The sequence below is a fragment of the Gossypium arboreum genome, chromosome 11, assembly GCF_025698485.1.
Source record: "Gossypium arboreum isolate Shixiya-1 chromosome 11, ASM2569848v2, whole genome shotgun sequence".
Classification (NCBI taxonomy): domain Eukaryota; kingdom Viridiplantae; phylum Streptophyta; class Magnoliopsida; order Malvales; family Malvaceae; genus Gossypium; species Gossypium arboreum.
The window spans coordinates 135,418,493-135,424,891 of record NC_069080.1 but is presented as its reverse complement, the minus strand read 5'-3'; the positions used below and the strand labels follow the sequence as shown (position 1 = coordinate 135,424,891).

The window sequence follows — 6,399 nt, the reverse complement described above, 5'->3', positions numbered from 1 at the left end:
AAAAATATATTTTGAATTCTGTACAATGAGAAATTTGATTCGTAACGAAGAGTGGTCAGATTAGTCAAACAGTGAAACATGCGAAACTTTGAGAAAAATCTGGTATTGATTGGCCAAACCAAAAATTCTGAAAAATTTATGGATATAAGATATATGAGTCTATTTTCAGGGAAAATTAACGGCACTTGATTTGGAGTTTCTTAGCTCCAGTTATAAATGATTTAGTGACTGTTGCTCAGGAAGATAGCTTGCAGTGAAATTATGATTATGTGGTAAACATTGACAAAAATTTGTTAATGAGTTGCTTATTGATTTCTTATAAGCTTACTATGATCTGTAGGTGTGGTTGGCGAATATTGTAAGGGGTTAATCGTAGTTTGTATTTGAATAGTTAGATTAACGTGTTAGTAATCCAATTGTAGGCGGTTCGTGTGTGGATCTCGTCAAGATATCGTCACAAGCAGTGTGTAACTAACACCCTCTTTCTTAGTCTAGATCGGCAAAAGCGAAAAAGTGAAATGTCGAAAACCGGTATTTTGTAGATTTGCGAGTGTGCGAATGCTCGTGAGGTAAATCGATTAATGTTTTTGGTAAGCTGCAATGTTTGGACCGCAAAGTGCATGATTTACGTGCCTCGATATTTTTGGGCTTAATGGGCCAAAATTGGAATGATGGGCCAATGGGCCCAATTCGGTAAGAACCCTCGATGCGTGATTCGTTAGTACGTGAAAAGTAGGAATATGCATGAAAAACCCTAAAATAGATAAATTCTTGAAATACCTTTAAAAGTGGAAAATTTACAGTTTACCCCTAGTAGATAAATTAGAAATACACCTAGGATTAAATTGACCTAAATGCATGTTTGATGTTGTTGTTATTCTTGCATGCCATGTTGTTATTATCGATGCATGGGATTGGGATATTGACGGAGGAAGTATCTGAAAGTGGCTTGTTCACGTCTTGGAGGCTTTGCCTCAATTATTGATAAGCTGAGCAGCAAGGTGCAAGCTGTGGAGTGTTAATTTGGGTGGGTTGAGCTATTCCCACATGGAGTGTATGGCTGGTACGGGTGGAGTGCAGTGGTTGGTGGGTTGAGTAGTCTCCCAAATGGGCTTGCATATGTTTATTGATGTTGCATGTATTTTGAAATGGGCCTATGGGCCATCTTGTTATCTTAATAAGGGCTAAGGCCCGGTTTATTGTAATCTGAAAAGGGCTCGCCCAAGATACCACTTATTACTGAATGGGCTTAGGCCCAATAGGCTTGAGCTAACTTAGGCTTTGAATAGGTTTTCCTTACACACTGAGTTTCCCTAAACTCACTTTTTTATTTTCATCCACGCAGGAAATCCCCAACCATAGTGGGCTTAGAGCTTTGAGGGAATTCGGAGTGGCCACCCGTTCTGAAAGTTTGATTTTCTTCTGGTGAACTGGACATCCTTTTAATTACGTTTGAGGTTTTGGGCTTTTAAATGTAATAAGGCCGCTTATTTATTTTTGATGGTTTTGATATGTTTTACTAAGATCGGTATTACTTATTTTAACTGTTGAAATTGGATAGCTTTAGGGCACGTTTTCAAAAAAAAAAACAACAATTGATTTCAAAATAACACGACAACAAGCAAAGCTTCCGCAATGAAAGTATTTTCCAAAATTAATCACTTTTCGTAAAATGACTTAATCAAATCGGTTTCCTAGAAATATACATGTCGTTAGGGTGTGGCAATGGCGGTGTGCATGTCTAGGATTGGATCCGAAGGGAGCTTGGTACTTAGGTAGTCCGATAGACTCACCTCCTCTTTTCCGGTTTCCTACTTGGTGCATAGCTTCCATTCACTTTAACCTATAATGAAATTAATCTTTTGAACATCAAGTACGATTTTCTGGACTTAGAATGGAAATTTTTTTTCTTTAACGTTTTTGATGTGGCATGTCGGATCCGGCCATAACTTCTGGGCCAAGTTTAGGGTGCTACACCTAATGAAGCCTCTATCCAACAACTCTTGAATTTGAGCCTTTAACTCCACTAACTTCTTCGGTGCCAGCCTATACGGTGCAATGGACACAGGCACCGTTCCAGGCAATAAATCTATTCCAAACTCAACTTCTCGGTTCGGAAGCAATCCTGGAATCTCCTCCGGAAAAACATCTTGGAACTCTTTTACGATCCTAACCTTATCCACTGTCAGTCCCTCCTCTTCTGACTGACTTACAAATGCCAAATAGACCTTTCAACCTTTTCAAATCCACTTTTCGGCTCTTAATGCCGACACCACATTGGACAAATAATCCCTTCGCTCACCTATCACCATAACCTCCTCATCCTTTGTGGTCCTTAACACCATTTGTTTAGCAGTACAATCCAGAGTCGCTTTATGCTTAACAAGCCAGTCCATTCCCAAAATGAGATCAAACTTTCTGAACGGTAACTCCATCAAATCTCCAGGGAAAATCTTACCTTGAGTTTCTAAGGGTACATCCCTATACAATTTGTCTACCCTAATCGAGTGACCCAAAGGACTTAGTACAGATACCTCACTCACAATCTCCTCAGAGTGCACACCCAACGACCCAGATATGGCACATACAACATAGGAATGAGTAGATCCAACATCTACCAAGGCAGTATATGGCATGCTAGAAATAAAAAACGTACCAGTTATGACGTCAGGTGCGTCACCCTCCTCGTGGCGACGAGCAGCATATATCAAAGCTGGCTGACGAGCCTCAGTGTTAACAGTACCCTTGCCAGGTGCCCCACGTCCATGGCCATTGCCACCGCGACCTCATCCATGACCTCTCGACGGCGACGGTCCACCTCGCACTATTTGCACGGGTTGCACAGCCCTTTGTTCAACCACTTGAGCCTGAGCTGGCCTCTTAGGACAATCCCTGATCTTATGTTCCTTTGATCCAAAATGAAGACAAGCCCCAGAACGTTTCCAACATTCCCCCAGATGCATTCTACCACAATCTCCACAAGCTTGTGGTCTAACAGTATTCACCGTAACCGCTCGAACTGGTTCCTCCATCCTAGCTCTCTTAACATTCCGGTTTGCAGCACCAGTTGGTCCAGCATCTCTCCTGAACGGATTTCGATCCCTGTCGCGGTTCTTTCGTTCAGCTTGCTTCACCTCTTCGGCTATCTTAACCTTTTCTACCAGTGCAGCAAAATCGCGCTCTCTCTGCGGAGCTATGAGTACCCTTAGCTCATCCCTGAGGCCATTCTCAAAGCTAACACTGTGCTCGTATTCGGTAGAGACAATACCATTAGCATACCGGCTCAATCGTAGAAACTCTGCCTCATATTCAGCAACGGTCTTACCACCCTGGGTCAGGTTCAGGAATTCCTTCCTTCGCGCATCCACATAGCTAGCTCCGACATACTTCGCCTTGAAGGACTGCTTAAACAACTCCCAAGTTACCCTCTCAGCTGGGGTACCCTCTCTCACAGTGATCCACCACTGATACGCCTCGTCCCGTAGTAAGGATACTGCTCCTTTTAACTTTTGCTCTACTGAGCAGTCCAAGTCATCCATAATCCGCTCCGTGGCTTCTAACCAGTACTCAGCCACATTTGGGGCTACTTCAGATACACCCCTAAAAACTTCCGCTCCGTTGGCCCAGAGTCGCTCAGAAATGGACCCCTTATTCATGGGCCCGATATTAGCTCTGGCCACCCTTTCCAAAACTCTTAACATGGCCTGGGACAGAGCGTCATCCCCCGCGGCCCGATCATACGGCCCATTCTCATCCACGGATGGTGGTCGTGTTACTCTAGCGGGTATGTGTTCAGAAGACGAAGATCCAGCTTGAGTACTACCTCGGCCTTGACCATAGCCTCGACCATAGCCTCGAACACGGCCTCTTCCCCGAGTAGCTCTCATACTCATATCGATTTATCTGATTACGAATTTTATGCAGTTAGTTTACTGTTTCCACTGTTTATTACAGAATATCTTATGAACAGATAAGGTTTCAGAGTTGTTCTCGCGTAACCACAGTTTAGCTCTGTCTCGAGTTTCCTAGGGCTTAGTTTACCCTACGGTCTCGGTTTAAGTAGCCTTTACGCTATATTATCTATAGTACTATCTCTAAGGTTTAGTACTAACTACTGATGCTGATTCGGTATATAAAATGAATAGTACTTACGACCTTGGTGCCGGGGATTGATGTGCCACCTCATCGGTTTTCAGATAAACTCAAAAGATTTAGACTTTTTGAAATCCATTTTCCAAACATTTGTGTTAAAAAAAAAACAAGTTCGGAGATTATCTCCTTTAAACAGGAAATTTTCAAAAGTCAGATTTTTCCAAAAATACCTTCTTCTTTTTTTGGAATAAAGTTTTGAAAACCCTTTTTGGACCCGATCCACAGTCGAGTTGTTACAACCTAGCTCTGATACCACTAAATGTAGCACTCCAAACCCGGCCCAGTCGTTAAGGCCGAATCCGACGTGCCACTTTAAAGTCAAAAACCCGTGTTCCCTTTTTAGTGTTTTAAAAAGCCGACTTTTGTCAAACTAACCAAGTGAATGGAAGCTGGGCACCAGGTAGGTATCCATAACAGAGGAGGTGAGCCATGAAAGCTGCTTAAGTACCAAGCTCTCCGATTGGATCCAATACCAGACATGCCCACATCCATTGCCACACTTGATTATAACAAGTTGAAATTTCTTTGAGTGATTATCTTTGGTAAATCGAATATTCGTGACGTCGTGTTATTTTTAAAAAAACAAGTATCGTTTTGAAATCACGCCCTAAGTTTAGCCCATTTGAATTAGTATCCATCAATTTAAAGTTGTTTTTAATAATATAATCTCAGAAAAATCAAAGAAGAAAAAAAAGTTAAAATGGTCTTATTACAACCCAAAAATTAAATAGCAATTAAAAATAACTTAAGAAAACCAGTCTCTTTTTCAAACCCAAAAGTATTCACCATGGCCACTCTGAATCCCCTCGGCTCCAAGTCACCCACATCAAGGCTCACTGCAAGGTTAAAGAAGGGTGAGTTTGGGAAACTCAGTGTGTAAGGAAAACCCATTCAAAGCCCAAGTCGGCTCAAGCCCATTGGGCCTAAGCCCATTCAGTAATAGTGGTCTGGGCGAGCCCTTTTCAGATTACAATAAGCGGGCCTTAGCCCTTATTCAGATAATGATATGGCCCATAGGCCCATTTCAAAATACATGCAACATCAAGGTAAACATATGCAAGCCCATTTGGGAGACTACTCAACCCACCAACCACTACACTCCACCGTACCAGCCATACACTCCATGTGGGGAATAGCTCAACCCACCCACCCAACACTCCACGATTCTTGACCTTTTCGCTCGATTATCGATAAATTGAGGCAAAGCCTCCAAGATCGTGGACAAGCCACTTTCAGTACTTCCTCCGTCAATATCCCAGTCCATGCATCGATAATAACAACATGGCATGAAGTAAATAGCAAGATCAAACATGCATTTAGGTTAATTTAACCCTAGAGGTATTTCGGTAATTTATCTCCTAGGGGTAAAACTGTAAATTTTCCACTTTTAAAGGTATTTCAGTAATTTATCTATTTTAAGATTTTTCATGCATATTCCTACCTTTCATGTACTAACAGAATCACTACCGAGGGTTCTTACCGAATTGGGCCCGTTGGCCCATCATTCCAATTTTGGCCCATTAAGCCCAAAAATATCGACGGCACAGAAATCATGTACTTTGCAGTCCAAATTTTGCAGCTTATCAAAAACATTAATCGATTTACCTCACGAGCATTCGCACATTCGCAAATCTACAAAATACCGATTTTTAGCATTTCAACTTTTCGACTTTTGCTGATCTAGACTAAGAAAGAGGGTGTTAGTTACACACCTGTTTGCGACGATATGCTGACGAGATCCACATACGAACCGCCTACAATTGGATTACTAACACGTTAATCTAACTATTCAAATACAAACTACGTATTAACCCCTTACAATATTCGGCCAACCACACCTACAGGTCATAGTAAGCTTATAAGAAATCAATAAGCAACTCATTAACAAATTTTTGTCAATGTTTACCACATAATCATAATTTCACTGCAAGCTGTCTTCCTGAGCAACAGTCACTAAATCATTTATAACTGGAGCTATGAAACTCCAAATCAAGTGCCGTTAATTTTCCCTGAAAATAGACTCATATATCTTCTATACATACAATTTTCAGAATTTTTGGTTTAGCCAATCAATACCATATTTTTCTCAAAGTTTCCCATGTTTCACTGCTTGACTAATCTGACCACTCTTCATTGCGAATCAAATTTCTCATTGTACAGAATTCAAAATATGTTCTCGTTTATTTCATTTGAAACTAGACTCATTAAGCTTTAATTACAAAATTTATTCAGCTTCTAATTCATCTC

The 6,399-nt window shown here is 41.2% G+C and overlaps 1 long non-coding RNA gene across 1 annotated transcript; it reads left to right on the top strand.

Annotated features, from left to right (window-relative positions):
• Positions 1-652: 652 nt before the first annotated feature.
• On the top strand, positions 653-1,538 carry LOC128284091 (uncharacterized). Its single transcript, XR_008274405.1, has 2 exons — positions 653-693; positions 1,346-1,538. It is a non-coding gene; the product is annotated as an uncharacterized LOC128284091 (long non-coding RNA).
• Positions 1,539-6,399: the final 4,861 nt, after the last annotated feature.